This window comes from Hipposideros armiger, unplaced genomic scaffold, assembly GCF_001890085.2.
Source record: "Hipposideros armiger isolate ML-2016 unplaced genomic scaffold, ASM189008v1 scaffold_605, whole genome shotgun sequence".
NCBI classification, from domain to species: Eukaryota; Metazoa; Chordata; class Mammalia; order Chiroptera; family Hipposideridae; genus Hipposideros; species Hipposideros armiger.
Genome location: NW_017731955.1, coordinates 824,870 through 846,121, shown reverse-complemented (window position 1 = coordinate 846,121; position 21,252 = coordinate 824,870). Strand labels below are relative to the sequence as shown.

The window sequence follows — 21,252 nt, the reverse complement described above, 5'->3', positions numbered from 1 at the left end:
AAGGAGAGGCTTAAAGAAAGAAAGAATGATCAAGAGGATAAAAATCAAGTTAGAAAGGGTCTACTCCAGGCTGAGCCTAGAGGGTAGCCCTGGGGCATGGCCAAGCTGAGATTTCTGCAGGGCAGAGGGGACAGGGCCAAACGACCACTGTCACCTAGGACCCCTTCACATGAAAGTAGAGGGAGAATCCCCTGCTCCCCAACCTGCTCAGCAGCGCACAGCTCCTCTTGGTAGGCTAGGTTCCTCAAAGGTCTGCATGTCCTTGGCCTGGCCATGGAGGTCAGCACGGTGGAAAGAAAAATATGCACAGAGAAGCCCTGGCTCCTTCACTGATGTTACTGCCCCCTCCACATGCCCCCACCCCATGAAAAGGGGCAATAATGAGGATGTCACCTGCAGTGTGTAGTTGAGATACGAAGCACAATGGCCAATGGGATGATCAGTGTGAATCATTGTAGAAGACTGTTGGATGCCACCATGCCCATAATGGCTTCCATAAAGCCAGCAAGTGGTGCTGTATGTGAAGAGGAAAACAGACCAAATTGTTCTTTCTTGCCCTTACCACTTGGCTCCTTCCTCTTTCTGCAGTTGATGGAAACAGCCTGGTGCTGCATAAGAAGGGCTCTACCCATCAACAGGGATGGTGTGAGACCCACTTTCTGAGTACATACTCCATTTCCACACCAAGCCCTGGGCTGGTAGACACATCCACATGTGTTACTTTATTAGTGTTCATAGATAATATTTAGAGGAGAAATTAACCCCTTGGAAAAGATGAGAAAAATGAGTCCAGAGAGACTCAAAGAGGTTAAGTCACGTGCGCCCCCCCCCTCCCCATTGGTCTCAAATTTCAAGGGTGAGTCCGACTTGAAACTCAGGACTTGCTGACCCCACATTCTCCCTCTGTCTCCCCCAAACCACAGACATCCATTCCAGCTCCATCTCAGCCATGCACTTGCTCTATTTCTGTCAGGCAAGTGCTTCCTGCTGTGCCTAATGAAGTCCTACCCACCGTTCAAGATGCTACTCAGTTACAGTCTGCTCAATCACATGCACACCTCTCTCCACGACCTCCTGAAACAGTGCCTGCTATTGCTGTTATAGTTGGAATCAGGATAGTACCATGGATTGCAGCCTGCCTTCTATTGGAAAGGACTGCATGAGCCTGGGCCTCTCCCTCCAGGTTGGGATCCTTGGGGAAACAGCACCTCTATTCTGCTCACCTCTACACTCCTTTACGCCATCCAACCACACAGCCTCATTCAGATTCCTGTGCAAAAGAGAACAAAGATTTATGTATTAAAGTGTCCCTCCTCCAGGCCTGTTTCCTCACTAAATGGTGGGTAAGCTGGACTAAGTCAAGGGTTCAGAAAGGCAAGGATATAAACCCTACAACCCACCTACCCCATTGCCTCTCTGACCTCATCTATTGGGTTGTCGGAAAAGTCATGATGCATTTTGCAACAAAAAAATAAAATACGTCATGACTTTTCCGACAATCCAGTATGTTCCAGCAGCACTGGCCAACTTGTTCAGACTTCAAGACATAGTCAGCCCTGCCTCAGGGCCTTTGCACCTGCTGCCTTCTCCACCTGAAGTGGTCTTTCTCCAGATTTCCCTATGGCTCCCTCCTTCACTCCTTCAGGTCTTCTCTTTCCTGACCACACTATTTAAAATTGTACCACCCTCCTTCCTCAGTATTCTTTGTCTCCCTCTCCTGCTTTATTTGTCTCCATTGTATTTATCAGCATTTTACATTTTTAAGAAATGTTAGGCTGTTAGAGAGCTACCTCAGAATTACCTAGGGAACTGGTTTAAAAATACAGATTTCTGACCCCCACCAGACCAGCTAAATGAGGATCTCAGGGGTGGGGACCATTAGCATTTCATAAAATCTCTCCAGATGTTTCTGATGCACAGGCAGGGTTGGGAACAACCATTGGAACAACTAAAGTCCCCCCAGCTAGGACATCATTTGAGTCAACCAAGCCTCATTCTCAGCTTTGGCCTTTATCCCACCCTCCCCCCAAGCACCCTCCCTCAAACTACCTAAAACTCTGCTGTTCTCTGACCAAAGCATCCCTTTGTATTTCTGTTCAGCCCTTGCTCTTGATCTCTCCTTTACTCTAACTGTCCTCTCCAGGACTTCCAACTCATTCTCCAAGGCACTGCTGATGCTACCTTCTCTGAGAAACCTGTCTGCCCCCTTCACTCACCACCCCCTGCCCAAGTCAGAGCCCCTAACTTCTCTATATTCACAGAGTCTTGCACATATCTTTGGTAAAGGTTTTATCACATGATATTGTCACAAGATAGTGTCTTTAACTTTTCCAATGTGCGTTCTTCTCTGTAGACCATGATGTTGGGTATGGCAACGATGGAGTCAGATTCGTTGATATTCCTAGTGCGAAGCACATTGTTCAGCACATGGCTAATGCTTCATAAACGTTGAGAATGAGAGGACATGTCCTAATGAATGCATGCATGCCCGGCAAAGTCAGAAGCTGTAAGGTTGGTATAATTTGTCTTCAAACTGACCCAACATTTTTCAAATTCATCTCAGCACAGCTGACCATTGATTCCAGCTGAAGTCTGCTCTTAGGACAGACTCTGAAATGCTACCTCCTACCCACCTGTCAATAAGTGACCCAGCTTAGGTGGGAAGCCCTCCCCTCCTAGAGGACCTTGCTCTGTTCCAAGGGGAATCTAAGCCTTCTGCTACAAAGGTTCTATACATCAAAGCAGCCCTTGGGAAATCATTTGTTCATGGGGAGGACTTTCTCTTACCTCCCCAAGTCTGGTGACAGACACTCAGCCCACCACACAACAGGATATAATCAGATTTATCCCTGATGGTTCTTCAAGCCGAAAAGAAAAACATCACACACACACACACACACACACACACACACACACACACGCGCGCGCGCGCACACGCGCACACACACAACAGGAAGTGCTATAGTTTGGCATGAACTATCAGAGATCATTGGATGCAGCCTCTTTACTCTTCAGATGGCCAGAGAGATCAGACACTTGCTAAGGTCACTTGACCCTTGCAGGACTCAACCACTTCCAATGGGAGGTTCCTACTCTGCCACCCTTCCCTACCTCTCACCCCTTTCCTGCCAGAGAATGGCTGGACATCCTCTTAACAAGAGCCAGGATTTATGTCGACTGGGCCCAATTAACACCAAGCTCTCTCTGGCCGCAAAATGCCCTGCTGGCCAGCAGCTGAGGCCTGTCTGGCAGGACATAATTGAATGATGAAGCCATGCTGTGTGCTAAACTCGGCAAAGAAAAGAGCAGCTCGACTTGGATGCCCACCAAAGGCTTCCAGCTTGGCTCCTTCCCATGAGTTGGGCAACAAGGCTTGTCTGGCAGGGGATAAGGGTAGTGCTTCCCTGGCAAGACGGGCAAGGCTGGCCTGGGAGAGCACCACTCCAGGGCAGAATGCCCTCCGCAGGGCTTGGCAGAGCCCAGCGAGTGTAGGCGGTAAGAGAACCCTGAGCAGAGAGCCAGGAGAGCTGGACTCAGACCCAACTCCTCCACCAACTCCCTCTTGGGTGACCCCAGGCACATTGTTCATCTTCCTGTCTATACCTCAACTTCTCCCCTGTAAAGTGGGAAGGATTTCCTGGCCTACCTCATGACATACATGAAGAAAAAAGTGCCCACTCTCTTCAAGCCTCAGTTTCCTCACCCATAAAATGGGACAGCCTGGCACCTCCTTCGCAGAGCTGGCATGAGGATTAACATAAAATGCCTGGCATGGAATGATGGCCAAATCCACCATGACCTACCCCTCATTTGATTAGTATTAGATTGGGGCAACCATTCCACCTCTCTGATTCTTAGTTTTTTAATATGCCTTCTTCACATGGGTTGGTGTGAAAATCAAATTCAGAAACTGAGGCTCAGAAAGTAGCTTGTGTAAGCTGGTACAACTAACTATTGGTAGAATTGTGTTCTGAATTTAGATCTGACTCTGAAATCCAGCTTCCATCCACAATACCAGTATCCACTCACAACCCACTGGCTTTCAGACCCTGCTTTTAGTGGTGGGTGTGCAGCTTAGAGCCGGCCTGCAGAGGTTAGATGTACCAACAGACACAGCCCCTAGTTGCCACCCCAGATCAGCCCTCTTATGTTGATGGTGGTACTTCTGGTAAGACCAGCTTTCCAGGAGAAGAGACTAAAACAGAAAGTAAGGGAGGACTGGCCTGAGCGCTCAGTGAGTGACGTGCAGGCTCTGAAGAGATGATCATGGCTGCCAGGCTCTGTCCTGGACTGCCCAAGTGCATGCCAGGCCATTCTCGGCCACTTGTCCTTTTTAGGCTGTCTACGACCTCCCTGCAATGTAAGGTGAGACTCAGACTGGGGAAAGGAACACATGGATTTTAATCTCAGTGGTATCACTGACTTTCTATAAGACTTCGGACAAGTGCTTCTAAATTGGAGGGCCTGAGCATCCCTTCCGGAAAATGGAAGGCCATGCAAATTGATCAGTGCAGGGGGCCCTTCTCACAATAGGATTTTTTGCTCGTATAAACATTTGGGCTATGGGACAACTGACTTCTCTTGGCTTTCTGCTTCATTCTGTTTCTTTAACATCTCTTAAAAAAAAAAAAGCAAACAGTCCCCTCTTCATCTATTAATGTCTCTGGGACACCCAGCTGGGAGATAAAAAATGCAAGGAAGATGGCTGTGGAGCCCAGATCAATCTGCAGCTCTTCATCTCCACTTGGAGGGGGACCGACCAAGGCCCTGGCCAAGCCCTGTGAACATGAGAGCCTGCAACTCCCAGAGAAATAAACATGCTGCAGAGCGAGATGGGGGCCAGCGGAAGTCAATAAGCTCAGAGGGACTTGAGACATTTTTGGATCTTTAGGCAGAGAATTAATTCATTTGGGGAAAGTTGTGGGTTGCTGGATCCCAATCTGACCTAGATAAATAATGACCTGCCCATGAAATGCCTAAAGTTTCAATCTCAAAGCTGCCATCATCCCCTGCTGTCCTCTTCCTTTCTGAGGAGCTAGGACCCAGGTCACTTGATTTATTCTAATAAATCACACACACACACACACACACACACACACAGTGCTGAGCATACAAGGTGCTCTATACAAGTTCCACCCATGATCCTTAGCCTTCGCTGATCAGAGCCCCAAGTGGACTCTGTAAAGATGGGACCACCAGGAGCCAGTCCTATTCTGAATAGGTGTCCACTTTGGCTAAACTCACGTATGTTGTAGCCCATCGATTCCGGGAAGATTGGTCAGCTCAGACGTGATTCATCCCAGCCACAGAGCCTCTGGGTGTGACCTGAGATAAGTATGTGGTGGAATGTATGAACATTCAGAATAGGGACATCAAGAGACACCCTGGTCTAATCAGCTTATAAATGAATACATGTCTGTTTATTAATCAGCAGATGGTGTCTTTCTGATCTCCCAACTGCTGGGCGTGGGGAACCCAGAGGACTTGAGACAGAAGGAAGAGATATGTGAGAATGGAATGAACATTAGTTTACAAAAAAGTTAGTCACTAGATGGGGGAAAAAATGGTCAGAGACAGAAAACAAATTTAACCCTTGGTATTATTATAAAGAATGATAATAGGGTTTCCTAACGCTATAGAAATTACTTACTTTCCTAGAATTGGATTTCATGTTTACCATAACCTCATCAAATAAGCTTTATGGTGCCCATTTTATAGATGGGGAAACTGAGGCAATGAGCAATAAAGTGGCCTGCTCCAATATCCTAACAAATCATTAAAAGTCTGTGTTATACGTTTGAAATAGAAAAAAAGTGATCAATTTGACGAATTTTATTCCAGAGTGAGATAATACAAAAAGTATTTTAAAAGATTAATTATGACTCATGAATTAAACTTCCTTCCAAAGTACCTTCCTAGGAAATTAAAAACCTTTGCCTTATAAAAATAAACCTATGGCAGGTTTCCTCTGAAAGATCTTTCCTCTCTCTAATTTTACTGTAAATGGCTCAGTCCTCGGGTTCTATTCTTAGTTTTTTATACAGTCTTTTATATATATATATATATATATATATATATATATATATATATACAGTCTTTTAAAAGTGGTCTCATTCACATCGTGACTTTGAGTGTATCTCTCAATTGTCTATCTCAAGCATAATTCTTCTCCTAAAAGTCACATTAGTATGTCCTACTGTGGACATTTGGCCTGACTACCCACATAGCACTAAAACTAGACAGAGCAGTTTCTCTTCTCCAAACAACACTGTTCTTTCTTTCACACTCAATCATGGAAGAAGGAAGGAAAGAAGAGACCGAGGAAGAAGGATGTGCTGGAAGAGTCCTATAAGATGGTCTAGTCCAAACCTTCACTCTAAAGATGAGCAAATGGGCCAGATAGAATCAGATCTGGGACTGGGAATCCTGGTTTCCTGACATCTGGTCAGGATCTTTGTAAGAGCAGTGACACAGAGTACTGAGAAATGACATAAGGTAGGCAGAGGGCCAGGCTGGAAAGCTGGGCTTTTGCTTCAGCACACTCTTCACAATGTGTGGTCGTTTATTTGTGTGTTTACATGTGTGATGTCTATCTTTGCAGTGTCAGCTCCATGAGAGCAGGGACCATGTTCATTTCTGTATCACTAGCACCGAACACAGAGCCTCAACATAGAAGGCACTCACTAAATATGTGCACCATTCGTAGTAGCAACCACAAAGACAGTATCTAAGAATTAAAGCAAGAATACAATGGACCGCTAAGTAAAAGAGTATAACATTAATATATGACATAGAAGATGATATGAATAAGTAGAGAGATATTCCTGCTCATAGATAGGCTGACTTAATATTAAAAACATGTCCCTTCTCTGAAATCAATATAAACATTCAATACGAAGCCAATGAAAATTCCAGTTGACTTTTTGAGAACGCAATACACTTACTCTAAAATGTACATGGAGGAATACAAACGCACTTAACCTAAGAACTTTAAACATTAAAAAACAAAAATGAAGAGATAAGAACTCACCTTTCCAGATATCGACATGCTACAAAGCCACGGTAAGAAACACACTGTAGTACTAGCACAAGAACAGATAGACCAATGTGCTGTTGGCATAGAACAGAGAGCTCAGAGACATGTACACTCACATTCACATGTGTGTTGTTGCTGGATATTCTGTTTGCTCTTGCAGATCCGTGTTCCACCCTTCTCTACTCTACTCTTGTTCCAAGAGGCTGGCCTCCCTGCATTGCATTCACCCTACTCCCTTGCCCTGTGATTCCCGGTTGAGTTTGGCCCATGAAAGGCACTGGAGGGAGGTTGCAGGGAAAAGGAGATAGAGGGTAGTTTATTCCCTAGCGCTCTCCCTGCCAGGCTGCAGGCAGGTCCAGGCTGCATTCCTCTTGCAAAGACCAGAACACCAGCTCCAGTTTTCTCTGGGTTTTTATAGTCACTTCCTTTCCTTGCCCCTTCATGTCTGGGAGGTGGGGAATAAACATTTCCCACTGTTGCGACCTGAGTGCCCCACCTACCCTTCTTGGTTTCCTTAGTCTACTAGTCTTTCATTGAGCTCTCTTCAGCTGCTCCACTTGGGCATGCATCCTGTTTTCTGCTAGGCTCCTCACAGATGACAGATACGTAGATGTAATAATAATAATGATGATAATAATAATAATAATAATACAAAATTTAACATGCAATAGAAGTAACTTGACAGATCAGTTCAATACAAATTGTTAAGTTGTGTTGAGAAAACTAACTCCTTCCATGTAGAAGAGGAAAACTGGATCCATTACTAAATACCACGCACAGAGGTGGTATCATGTAGACTGAAAGGACAAATATGAAAGATAAAAATATAAAGTTAATAGAATAAATTTAATAAAACAATACAAAACAATATAAAGTTAATAAAAAATGTAGAATACCTTTATAACTTAAAAATGAGAAGGAATCTCTCAACAAACTGTTAAAGAATAAGGAGACAAGCAGTAAGACAAAAAGATGAATTTGATTCCATTATAAAAATAAGATTTCTGTTCAATAAAGGGCACTATGGAGAAAATTTAAAAAAATAGATTAAGTAAACAAACAAAAGACAGGATAGAAGATATTCAAATGCCTAAACTGACAAAAGACTGACATCTAGAAAATACAAAGAGCTCCTGCAAATCAACAAGAAAGAAAAAAGCACAAGAGAAAAGTGAGCAAACAATACACATAAGATATTTTCAGAAGAGGAAACCCAAAACAAATAAAAAGTATGTGGAGAGTTGCTCAAAATCATTAGTAATCAGAGAAATTCAAGTTAAACCACAGTGAGATATCATCTTATGTAATTTACATCAGTGAAAATTAGAAAGCTGGATAATGGCAATATTTGCAGGGATATAGGATTCCCTATATCTCTCAGGCTGGCAGGACTGCGAGGTGGTGGAGCCAATCTGGAGAACATTCCCCATCACTTAGTCAAATTAAGTATATGCATATTTTGTAATTCAGCTATTGAGCTCCAGGGTATGCATCCCCCCAAAACAAATGCAGGTTTATAAGAGATTATGTACAAGGATGTTCATTAAAGCATTATTTGTGGAGTCAGGGAGTTGGAGGCAACCTGGAAGATTATCACTCAAAGAGTGAACAGGTAAAATGTATGGGATACCACCATTGCATATTATGCAGCAGTCAGAAGAAATATAAATTGATTATAATAGCATACCGTTTGATACGAAAAGTAAGCACAGAATCAGATTAATAATATAATACCACTTATGTAAATTAAAAATGCATATATTTGTAAGAGCATATACAAACAAAAAATACACATTAAATTACTGATAAAAATGAAAGAGGATATCATTACACATCCATATGGTCATCTCAATCAATATAGAAAATGCACAGTTGTGGGAAACGAGCAATGCACAAAATTTAATTGTATTTTATATACTTGCAAAGTACAGTCATAAATTTAAAAATTTAAATACTTTTTATATGAGTATCAAAAATTATGAAAGACTTCAGCATAAACTTTACAAAAGATGTGCAGGTTATATACACTGAAAACATCAAAATATTGCTGTGGGAAGTTAAGGAAAATCGAAAGAGAAATAAGCCATAATTATGAATCATAAGACAATTTTAAGATGTAAATTCTTCCCTGATTGATCTGGAGATTCATTGTAATCTCAACCAAAATTTCAGCAGGCTTTTGTGAAAAACTTGACAATAAAAAAAAAATTGTATGAAAATGCAAATGATTTAAGGTAGTTAAGCAAATTTAAAAATGAAGAACAAAGTTAGAAGACTTACACAACTAGTTTCATGACTAGTTATAAAGCTGTAGTAATAAAGACAGTGTGGTGTTGCTGTATAGATGTGTATATCAATGAACAGAATATAGAGTCCAAATATTGGCATATACATAAGTAACCAATGATTTTTTATAAAGGTGCCAAGGCAATTCAATCCAAAAATGATAATTTTTTCAACAAATGGCACTGGGACAAAGGATGCCTATTTCCAAAAATGAAAGAGAGAGAGAGAGAGAGAGAGAGAGAGAGAGAGAGAGAGAGAGAAGAGAAAGAAAAAAAGAAAGAAAAGAAAAGAAAAGAAAAAGAAGCCCTTGACCCTTACAAGCTCTCACACTTCATACAAAATTCAACTAAAAATGGATTACTGACCTAAGTGTAAAAACTAATACTATAAATCTTGTAGAGGAAAACAGAAGAGAAAACCTAAGTGACTATGGGTTAGGCTAAGATTTCTTACATAAGACAAAAAGTACAAATTATATTTTTTTGAAAAAACTGATGAATTGGATTTCCTCAAAATTAAAACATTTGCTCTTCAAAAGACACTGGTAAGAAAATGAAAATACAAGTCAGGTACTGAGAGAAAATATTTGCAAAACTGTTTGATAAAAGATTTATAAACAATATTTAAAGAACTATCACAACCGAATAAAAAGCCAAAAAACCCAGTATAAATGAGCAACAGATTTGAACAAAGGCTTTACTAAAGAAGATATAAGAGGGCCAGCCGAGTGGCGTGTTGGTTAAGAACTGGCTTGGGATGCCAGAGGGCCCCGGTTCGGATCCCATATGTGAGGGCCAGTGACACTGCCCTCTACAGCTAAGATGCTGAACAACAGTTCAACCTGGAGCTGTGTTGCTGTGAGTCGCCGGCGTTAGCGTAGGCTGCAGCCCCTGCAAAAAAAGAAGATATAAGAATGTCAATTAAGCACATGAAAAGATGCTTAACATTAGTCATTAAAGAAATGCAAATTAAAACCACAATGAGATACCACTTCACACCCACAAGGATAACTAAAGTTAGCCCTTCTCTATGGGTTCCGCATTTGAGGATTCAGCCAACAAGAGATCAGGAATTGAAAATATTCAGAAAAATTTACATTGTTACTGATGTGTACCACACTGGTTACATCTGTATTGAACATGTACACTTTTTTCCTTGTCATTATTCCCTAAACAATTCAGTATAACAACTAATTTCTTAGCATTTACTTTGTATTAGGTATTATAAGTAATCTAGAGATGATTTAAAGTATATGAGAGATTTCTGTTCAAGATGGAGGAGTAGGCAAATGCTGTGCTTACCTCCTCTCACAACCACATCATAATTACAACTAAACCACAGAACAAGCATCATTGAGAATCACCTGAAGTCTAGCTGAACCAAAGCTCCACACTAAGGACATACAGAAGAAACCACCTCGAGACTGGTAGGAGGGGCAGAGAAACAGAATGGGCTGGTCCCATACCCACGTATGACAATTAAAAATGGGAGGGATATCTCTGCTGTAGAGGTCGCCCCCTAGAGGAGCAAGGGGTCCCAGCACCACACCAGGCTCCCCAGCCCAGGGTTTCAGCGCCAAGGAGAGAAGTCCCCATAACTTTTGGCTGTAAAAACCAGCAGATTGCAGCTGAGTGAGACCAGAGTGGCTGCGTTCCCAGGTGCTCCTCTTAAAAGGCCCACGCATGGACTTACTCAGTGGTGGGGCAGCACTCGTTCTGAGCTCCAGTGCTGGGGCAGCAGCATGAGAAGGCATCAGGGACATACAGGGAAGAACTGAGTTGCCTGGCCTCAGGGCAAGGGCTAGAGGGGCAGCTTTCTCCTGGACGAAGGAGCTGGCGGAAGCCGTTGCTTCTTTGTTGAGCCCACCCCCTTCCTGTGTGCAGACCCACGCAGATGCAGGTGGGCACCATACCTGAGTCTCCATTAGCCTGGCTAATACCATTCATTCTCCCTGATCCCCTGAGACCCCACCCCACCCAACTTTTGGGCACACTGAAGCTGCTTCCTGTGGCTTTTCCGTACAAACTGCCTGCCTTGGCTCATGCTGCTGACTTTCCTAAAATCTCACAAAGGTTCACAAAACCCAAACAAACAGCATCTGGGTTCAGCATGTCCCGTACCTTTGGCTGAGCAGCCCTAAGACTGGCACTAGTGACAGCCAACTTTGGTTTGTGGCTTGGCTTCTTGAGGCACCTCCAAGCACAGCACAGATGGCGGCCATCTGCAGATTGCTTTGTGGCTCATTCCAGGTGGCCCCGGGCAGGGCACATGCTTCGGCTGAATTTAGCCTACAGCAGGTCTCTTCCCAAGAGGCCCCAGGGCTGGCACACCCAGTGGCCAGCTTCAAACCAAGCTGGAGAATCATCTGGCCACCTCCAAACACAACACACCCAAAGGGCAAACTGGGCAGACACCAGAGCCCTGCTAAAGTGAATCCTGCTCCATGGGGTCAGTCTCTGCACCATAGCTCCTCCCCTGTATTCACAGCCAGTCCTCACAACCAATGAGCCCAAGGGTCAATCCCTCCCACTGATGTGCAGACAGCAACCAGGGATCAACTACAACAGGAAGGCACACACAACCCACACAAGGCACACTGGAGCGCCTGGTTCTTGTGACCAGGGAGACTGTGTCACTGGGTCCCACAGGAAACCTACTACATAAGGCCACTCTACTAAGACTGGGAGGCATAGCAGCCCTACCTAATACATAGAAACAAACACAGAGATGGAGCCAAAATGGGGAGACAAATAAAAGAACAGGCCAAAACTCCAGAAAAAAACTAACTAAACATGAGTTCTTAAGACTGAATTTAAAGGATTGTTACATGTACAGGGAAAGTATGGTTAGACAGAAGCTTCACGAGGCTAGAGACTGTTAAAGTTTTTCATTTAGCATTGTTCACAGCTCATATTTGTAATAGCTGCTGCTACTAGCTGCTATGGCTAATTGATAACATTGAAGCACTTCCTGTGTCAGGCATTTAGCAATGTGTGAGTTATGAGAGTTCCATTTATGACCTCCTCACCAATGCTTGGTCTTGTCCATTTTGGTAATTACAGTCATCCCTCAGTATCTGTGGGGTATTTATTCCAGGACCCCTGTGGATATCAAAATCTGACAATGCTCAAGCTGACAGTCTTATGGGAGCTCCCTTGTAGGTAACTAGCTGCTTTTCTCTTGCTGATTTTAAGATTCTGTCTTTGTCTTTAACCTTTGGCATTTTAATTATGATGTGCCTTGATGTGGGCCTGTTTGGGTTCATCTTGTTTGGGATTCTCTGCACTCCGTGGACTTGAATATCTATTTCCTTTGCCAGGTAAGGGAAGTTTTCCATCATTATTTTTTCAAATAGATTTTCAATTCCTTACTCTCTCTCTTCTCCTCCTGGTACCCCTATAATGCAAATGTTGTTACACTTGATATTGCCCCGGAGGCCCCTTAAGCTCTCCTCATTTTTTTGGATTCTATTTTCTTTCTGCTGTTCTAATTGGGTGTGTTCTGCTACCTTATCTTCTAAATTGCTGATTCAATCCTCTGCTTCATCTAGTCTACTGTTGATTCCCTGTAATGTATTCTTCATTTCCATTATTGCATTCTTTATCTCTGACTGGTTCTTTTTTATGTTTTCTATCTCCATTTTTATGTTTCCTATCTCTTTGTTGAAGTTCTCCCTGAGATCATTGAGCATCCTTATAACCAGTGTTTTGAACTCTGTGTCTGGTAAATTGCTTGTCTTCCTTTTGTTTAGTTCTTTTTCTGGAGATGTATTCTATTCTTTTATTTGGGACATGTTTCTTCTCCCCATTTTGACTGCCTCCCTGCATTTGTTTCTATGTATTAGGCAGGGCTGCTATGTCTCCTGGTCTTAGTAGAGTGGCCTTATGTAGTAGGTGTGCTGTGGAGTTCAGTGCTGCAGTCTTCCTGGTCACCTGAGCCACACACTCCAGATGTGTCCCTTGTTTGGGTGGTGTGTGCCCTCCTGTTGTAGTTGAGCCTTGGTTGCTCTTTGCACATCAATGGGAGTGATGGACCCTTGGGCTCATTTGTTGTGAGGACTGGCCAGTGACTACAGTGGAGGAGTTGTACGGGGGCTGACCCTGCAGAGCATGATCTACCTCACTAGGGCTCTGTTGCCTTCCCAATCTGCCCCTTGTGTATGTCATCCTTGAAGGTGGCTGAGTGATGCTCCAACTTGTTCTGAAGCTGGCCACTGGGTGTGCCAGCCTCAGGACCACCTGAGAGGGGATCCGCTTCAGGTCAAGTTCAGTCACAGCTTGTGCACCACCCAGGGTCACCTGGCAGGAGCCACAAAGCAATCTGTAGATGGCTGCCACCTGCACTATGCTTGGAAGTGCCTTGAGAAGCCAAGCCATGAACCAAGGCTGGCTGCCACTTAGGTACAGATTCAAGTTAGATGCTGCTTGTTTGGGCTCTGCAAACCTTTGCAAGATCCTAGGAAAGTCTGCAGCATGAGCCAAGGCAGGCAGTTTGTACAAAAAGGCCACTGGAAGCAGCTTGGATGTGTCCAAAAGTTGGATGGAGCAGGATCTTGAACCATCAGGGTGTGGTGACCTAATGGTGTCAGCCAGCTTGATGGAGACACAGATGTGACGCTGCCTGTGTCTGCATGCTGGGGAAGGGGAGGGCCCTACAAAGAAACAATGGCTGCCGCCAGCGCCTCTGCCTGGGAGTAAGCTGCTCCTCCGGCCCTCATCCTGAAGCCAGACAACTCAGTTCCCCAACCTCCCACCCCGTATGTCCCTGTTGCCTCTCCAGTTGCTGCCACAGTGCTGGAGCCCACAGTCAGTGGTTCTGTCGGTAAGTCTGTGTGGGTCTCTGTATGAGGAGCACCTGGGACTTCAGTTGCCCTTTCTTTCCATCAGCTACAACCTCCCCTGGTTTTCAAAACCAGAAATTATGGGGATTTCTCTCCTTGGTACTAGAATCCTGGACTGGGGAGCCTGATATGGTGCTGGGACCTTTTGCTTCTTGCCAGGGGAGTAGGGGGGGGGAGGGGTGGATCTCTACAGCCGAGATATCCTTCCCGATTTTTAATGGTCACACGTGGGAGTGGGACCGGCCCGTTTCATGCCTCTGCCCCTCCTACCAGTCTCAAGGTGGCTTCTTCTGTATGTCCTTAGTTGTAGGACTTCAGTCAGCAAGATTTCAGGCAATTCTCAATGATAGTTATTTTGTACTTCAGTTGTAATTTTGTGGTCCCAAGAGAAGGTAAGCACATTGGTTACTTACTCTTGCATCTTGACTAGCATCTCCATTCTTCTTCTTCTCTGCTTTCTGAACACACCAAGGTTGCTCCCTCCCTTGGGCTTTGCTCAGGCTGGTCCATCTACTGACAGTTGTCTCCCCTCAGACCTTCTCCTAGCTGACTCTTTCTCATCATTCATCACAGATACTCTCTATCACTTTCATTATCTCCATTGGTAGTGGTTATTTCTTTATTGTTTTTTTCTTCATTAACTGGAAAATAAGGTGTGTGTGAGCAAAGACCCTACCTATGTTGTTCACCAATTCTTTAGCACCAAGCATTGATTAGACTCTCAATATGTACATCTTGCATGAATGAATGGATTCTCTCCCCCTCTTTACAGAAGTCAGCATCACTACCATGTGCCACACAACGAAGAGGTACTTCTAAGTATGACCTCGTCTAGTGCATGGCAAGCTATGGAGCCACAATACCTGGGTTCAAACCCTGGCTCCACTACTGATTGGCTGTGTGACTTTGGGCAAGTTTTTGGATCTCAGCTTCCTCACCTATAAGGTAAGGATAATAATACTTCTTTCAGAGAGTTGAGCATTAACACATTTAAATAAAGTGATAGAACAGTGCCGACACGCAGTAAATGCTCAATAAAAGTTAATAATGATTACATCCTTGAAACAGCAACTCTATAAAACAGGATTTCTCAATCTCAGTGTAATTGGTATTTTGGGTGGGAGAATTCTTTGTTGTGGAAACTATCCTATGTATTCTAGGGTGTTAAACAGTATCCCAGCCTTTACCCACTAGACTCCAGTAGTACCTTCCCAGTTATCATAACCAGAAATGTCTTTAGATATTGGCAAATATCCCTGTGGGGGCAGGACAGGCAAAACCATTTGCTGTAAGGCATGTACTTTTACGTCTATTGACAGATGTGAAACTGAAAGTTCACAGAGCTTAAATAATTTGCCTAAGGTCACAGGGCTACAAAGTGGGGAGCAAGGATTGAAACTCCCATTTTCCTGGTCCCAAAGCACATGCTCTTTTCTCCACCGTTCGCTGTGCTCGAGGCCCAAGCCCCCCTTTGCTTACCCTGGTCGGCTCGCACACTCACAGATGCGAGTTAATTACACAGCAATGTAAAACGTTATATGTGGTTTGTTATTTTATATCCAGGAACATGGTCCACAGCCTTCATTACATAAAGCAGCTGTGTGTATACTTGGGGTCTAAGTGCCATTTAGTGGTCAGCTCGATGGGGTATTTTGTTTCAAGCATCACATTTCTTTTTTCCCTTTCCATACGTCTATAGAACCCTACATAGAGGAATAGAGCCTTGCACAGCGTGGGCTAAAGTGAAAGGCAAAAGTCTCCTAAATGACAATCATCCCACTGTCCTAATTAGATTGGGAGAGACAACCTAGAATGTGCCACATGTGGTGTGAATGTGTCCCCCAGCGATTGTGTGTGTGTGCATGTGTGTATGTGTTCACCAGCCACACCCAGTCTTATCCACGCAACCTGTGCCACCTTGCCCTTGGTATCTCAAAAGAAGCAAAGGAAGCAAGTGGTTTAGTAGAAAACACTAGATAGTCCAAGCCTTCCAGTTATCAGCTGCGTGGCTTGAATATGTCATGTGCTCCCTCTGAGACTCAGTTTCTTCATCTTTAAAATGGGAGTAAAAATACCAGTCTCACTGCATTGCTGAGATCCTTTAGATAAAAGGTCTGGCACAGAATTGGTCTAGAGTAACCCCCTGCTCTTTTTCCTCCTTGCCAATACCCCGACCATGCCACCCCACTCGTGATATCACCCCTCTCCTCTGGCCAGAATGTTCTCTTCCCCGCCCCACCTCTGTCCCTTCATTTTCATCATTCTCCTTACTTGGGATGCAAGGAAGGCTCTTTCCATCTACACAAATCCTACTTTTCTTTCATGGCCTAATTCAAATCCCACTTCTCTCAGAAAATGTCCTTGACACTCCAACTCTCACTGACATCTGGACTTTTAATGCACTGTTACTCACCTGGCACTTAAACGCATTTTAACTAGTCACCTGAATAATTTTTACCTCATTCAGAAATTGAAATAACCAGACATCAAGACTATATTCCTTCGTGCCTTACACACTACATACAGTACACACGGAAACCCAATGAGTATTTGTGAGTTAACTTCAGTGCATATCATTATTGTTATATCACGGGTGGTTGCACACACAAGGCTGTTAACACACCCCACTGGGAACATGACATGTAGTCGCTCTCAATCAGCACCCACAATTTATGCAGAATGAGCCAAGAAGATTATATTCTCTGACTATCAAGATGAAGGACTTCCCAGCATGGGAGGCCCTTCCTGGTGCTGTCTTATTTCTGACCCTCTCCAATAGTTCTCAAATTCCAGCTCTCTCCGTCACTGTTTACAATTCCCCAAGTATGCCAGACACTTAGAGTCCAAGCCTTTGCATATGCTTTTCGCACTGTCTGAAATGACCTTTCTTTCCTCGGCCTCCCTGTTGTGCTTCTCCTTAGAGATTAGCTCAAACATCACCTTCTTGGAAAGACCTTTGCTGATCTCTCTCTTAAGCCTGATATTCTTCTCTCTTAAGGTTGCTCTGCCTTCCACCCCTATTTGTTTCCCAAAGCACCCTATTTATTTGCATCTCTGTCTCCTTCACTGGGTTGGAAGCTCCCTGAGGACAAAACCCTGTACTGATTCCTCTGTGCTCTCCACTCCGCCACTGGACTGGACCATAGTAGGGCTTTTTGTTTTGAATGAATGCCATGTAGTATAGCAACTCTAATCCTTTATTGTGTTTCTATGATCCTGTGTCTATTTCCCCACTCTGGTAAGAGAACGCCCTATTCTGAATCATCTCAGTGTCTACCTTTTTTCCGGCTCTTTTCCATCACGCTAGACCAGGGGTCGGCAAACTTCTGAGATGGAAGAGCAGCCAGGGGTCGGCAAACTGTGGCTGGCAAGCCACATGTGGCTCTTTGGGTATATACATGTGGCTCTGAAGTACAATTGAAAATGAAAATAAAACTATCATAGTTTCATTTATCAAAAATTTTAAAGGATATTATTCACATAATGGTGATTTCATTTGCTTTATGGCTCTCGAATAATTTTTAAATTGTTGTGAGGGACAGGATTGGCTGTTCCAGGGGTCGGCAAACTTTTGAGATGGAACGTACCCAAAGAGCCGCAGGTGGCTCGCAAGCCACAGTTTGCCGACCCCTGCTCTAGACTGTCATAAGCACTGCTGACCTCTGCATGGTCCTGGAATCTGCTTCCCTTTTTCTCCGCTCCCCGAGACAATCACATCTTTCAATCATCAAAGACTAACTTCCAACCAACTAAGACTGGGGTGGAGGAGATAGAGCCGGGGAGTAGGTGAGAAGTGAGCATAACTGGGATAGGAGTTGGAGCTGGAAGTCAGGCCAGGCCAGGTCCATTTGAAAGCACTAGTGTGATCAGCGCCCCAGGCAATGACCAGGCAAGAGGGCAGCCCTCAGACCCAAAGCAAAGCTTCTCCTTTGAGTCAGCAGTGCAGGGGAGCCCCTCATCTGCCTCTCCAAGTGACGCCCTTTTGCAGGACCAGGGGCTCCTGGATCTGCTCAAGAGGCAGGCTTTGTTGGTTTAGTTCCGCTACAAGGCTTCTGTTCCTGCCTGGGCTGCTACAGCCTACAGATTCCTGGTACCCATCTGATTAAACAACTTAATTAAAATGCAATAAAAGGAAAGTGGGCCAGATGTGCCCGGGGAGAGGACGCAGGCGTCTGAATCCACTGCCTGCCTTCTGAGCCCTGTGCTCTTTCCATCCCGCCTCAAGGCCACTGGGCAGGCAGTGGCCATGGAGCCCTGAACTCTTGTGCTGGATACAAAAGACCCTTAAACGTTATCTGCTCCATGAGCTTGTTCATACTGTTGATAAGGAAACAGAGGTCTCGTAAGGACAACTGAGCCAACCAAAGCTGTTCACTGAGATGTTCACAGAAGCACACTATTATCTCTAAGACTTCAGGACTGTTCATCTAGGGCTTCTCTTACTACACCATAAGGGAGAAAAAATTGTTTGAAAACACTAAGACCCTTGTTCTTGGGGAGCACTCTCTTCTGAGGCCCCAAACTTTTTTCTTTTTCTAACAGTTTTATGGAAATGGTCTCGAGATTGATCCATATTATATGAGTACTTCATTCCTTTTTACGACCAAATAATATTCCATCATATGACGATCCCACATTTTCCATCAGTTGATGGACATTTGGGTTGTTTCTCCCTGTTAGCTATTTTAAATAGCGCTACTATCAGTATTTGTGCACAAGTTTTTGTGTGGACAGATGTTTTCACTTCTCTTGGGTATGTCCCCAGGAGTGAAACAAACCTGTTTGTTCTGGCATCTTGTTAAGAATATCAACAACACCAGTGGAGCTCCTAAAGCATTACTATACACACTGACTCAGAGAATAGTGAGGCTAGGAAGCTGGATGGAGAAAGAGAGACACAGAGAGTTTAATTATTTTGGCCCTGGTCACACAGCCACAGGATAGGGCCATAGAGGAGGAAATCATAGCTAGCACTCATGACAATTATCCAATGAACATTTTATAATTTTAGGGGAAAAAAAGCCCTGGGACATTTTAAAAAATCACACACACATATTCACATGTACCATCACTTTAATTATATGGATCAGTTTTTAACTTGATCCAGTCCTTTTTTTGTCTGTTATCTGCCTCGTGTCTTCTAGTTACCCATGGAGACCATCGCACCCCTTCTCAGTAGAGCTGAATTCTCCTCCTACTTCCCAAATGTTTCACCTCATTCTTACCAAGTGGAATGGTGGTACTGCAGGAGGTTTTGGAAACTCCGTGAGTGGAGGGAGGCTATTTAAAGGACTTCTCTTTTGTTACAGCTGCAGTTCTCAGAGCTGTGTGTAGGAAGCATGAAGCCACACTGTTCTCTCTTACTGTCTGGGCGCTCCAGCCTGCTCTGCATCTGTCACCAGATGTGCACATGGCTAAGAGACTGAAGTTGCCCTGGACACCAAGCCAGTTGAACTATATGAAATTGCCAATCATGTATTCATTTCTGATCTACAGAAATGGCAATCCTGTGCGGTTCAATCTGCCGGTCTCTAGTGTTCCCGCTGTGTTCCTCCCACAGGCCCAGATCTTGTGCTCTGGAAGCCTTTCTGCCCCTCCAGCCCAGGTGGTCTTTTTCTCCCAACCCTCACAGTGGCCATTCTCCAGCTGCTCAATCTCGCGCCCAAGGGTGTGAGAGGGAGTAGTGGGAGAACACTGAACTGGGAATCAGAAGACCTCTCGACTTCCTGCCCATCTCCCCACTGGTTGCCCTTGCTCCAACTTCCCCTCCAATCCATGCCTCCTAAAAGCACAGATCTGCTCTAGTCATCCTTTTCTTCAAATCTTACAATGACTCCCCATCACCTAGTACATATAAAGTACAAACTCTGCAGCCTGGCCAGGAGACAAAACCTCAGCTCCTACTGCTGGCTTTTTTTCTCTGGCCATGTCTAATTGCTTGCAGCTCCCTGCAGACACCTGTGCTCTCCCACCTCTATACCTTGGCACCTGCTCCTCTTCCACCTGGAAGAATTTGTGCACCTCCTTCACTCAGCTACCTATGACGTATCCTTCAAGACCACTCCCAGGAGCCTTCCCTGAGCTTCAGGGCTGTGTTAGGAGCCCTTTCTCTCTGTTCCCATTTCTCTGTGCTTCCGTCTCTCCTGGCACTTATCATCTGTATTTTAATCATCTTTCTGTGTGTCTGTCCCACTCTGTCTGCATCTCTAGGCAGTGGGCTCCTGACAATTCTACCTAATTCATACTTCAGTCTCTGTTGTCAGGATAGTAAGAGTCAGCAAGCTCTTGTTTAACAGAACTGAGCAGTGGCAACTGTGACTCAGTTTACCTATTTTCTGGAGATGGTCCAGAAGTTTCAGCCTTGCCCCTTGGCCTTCTCTAAGCTTCATTGGCCTCTCAGGAGCAGAAGGGGGTTGGTTTTAAGGTATATTTCAATTCTTATGGTCTAAGGAACTGTGATGTGAATCCTTACCCTCCTGGGCCCCTCAAAGGGATCCCCTATGGGTCCAAGGAAACTGATGGGACACGATTGCTTAAATGAAAAGGTTCCAAGGAATTTTGAGTAAGATTCTTTTGTTGTTTAGTTTAAATTCAGTTAGTGTTTGCAGAGCACCTACTAAGCACATGCCAGTGTTAGGCATAAAAGTGGCGGGACGTAAAGCTGTCCATACCAGCTTCCCTGAATTCTTTTGAGTGCTTCCTTCCCAGCCAGTCTGGGAAAGCCTGCCTATTCCTGAACCTTTCGCTGCTCCCTCCCGCCAGGATCTGCCCATCAGATGCATCGGGCGAGGACAGTCCATGTCCCCAAATTTGTCGCTGCCAGCAAGCTTCCACCTCAGAGCCCACAGAGTTTGACCGAGCGGGCCTCGGCCCGGCGCCCTCTGGCGGCCACGCACGGAAGCTAAGGCCAGGCGGGGCGCAGGCGAGGGGAAGGGGGAGGGATAGGGGAGGAGGAGGCGCAGGCAGGGGAGGAGAGGAAAAAGTTGCGCTGGGAAGTTTGGAAAGTTGGGAAGTGGCTGCTGCGAGCTTCGCCTCCCTCCGCGCGTGTGTGAGGGAGCGAGCGAGGGAGCCGGAGAGGAGCGAGCGAGCG

At 44.7% G+C, this 21,252-nt stretch overlaps 1 protein-coding gene across 1 annotated transcript in view; it reads right to left on the bottom strand.

Annotated features, from left to right (window-relative positions):
• The window catches only part of LOC109371962 (putative selection and upkeep of intraepithelial T-cells protein 1 homolog), a 141,870-nt gene extending 134,803 nt beyond the window's left edge, over positions 1-7,067 (bottom strand). The window contains exon 1 of the mRNA XM_019624746.1: positions 7,031-7,067. The gene's annotated coding sequence lies outside the window, so the exon portion shown is untranslated. The remainder of the gene's footprint in view (positions 1-7,030) is intronic.
• Between the last annotated feature and the right edge of the window lie 14,185 nt (positions 7,068-21,252).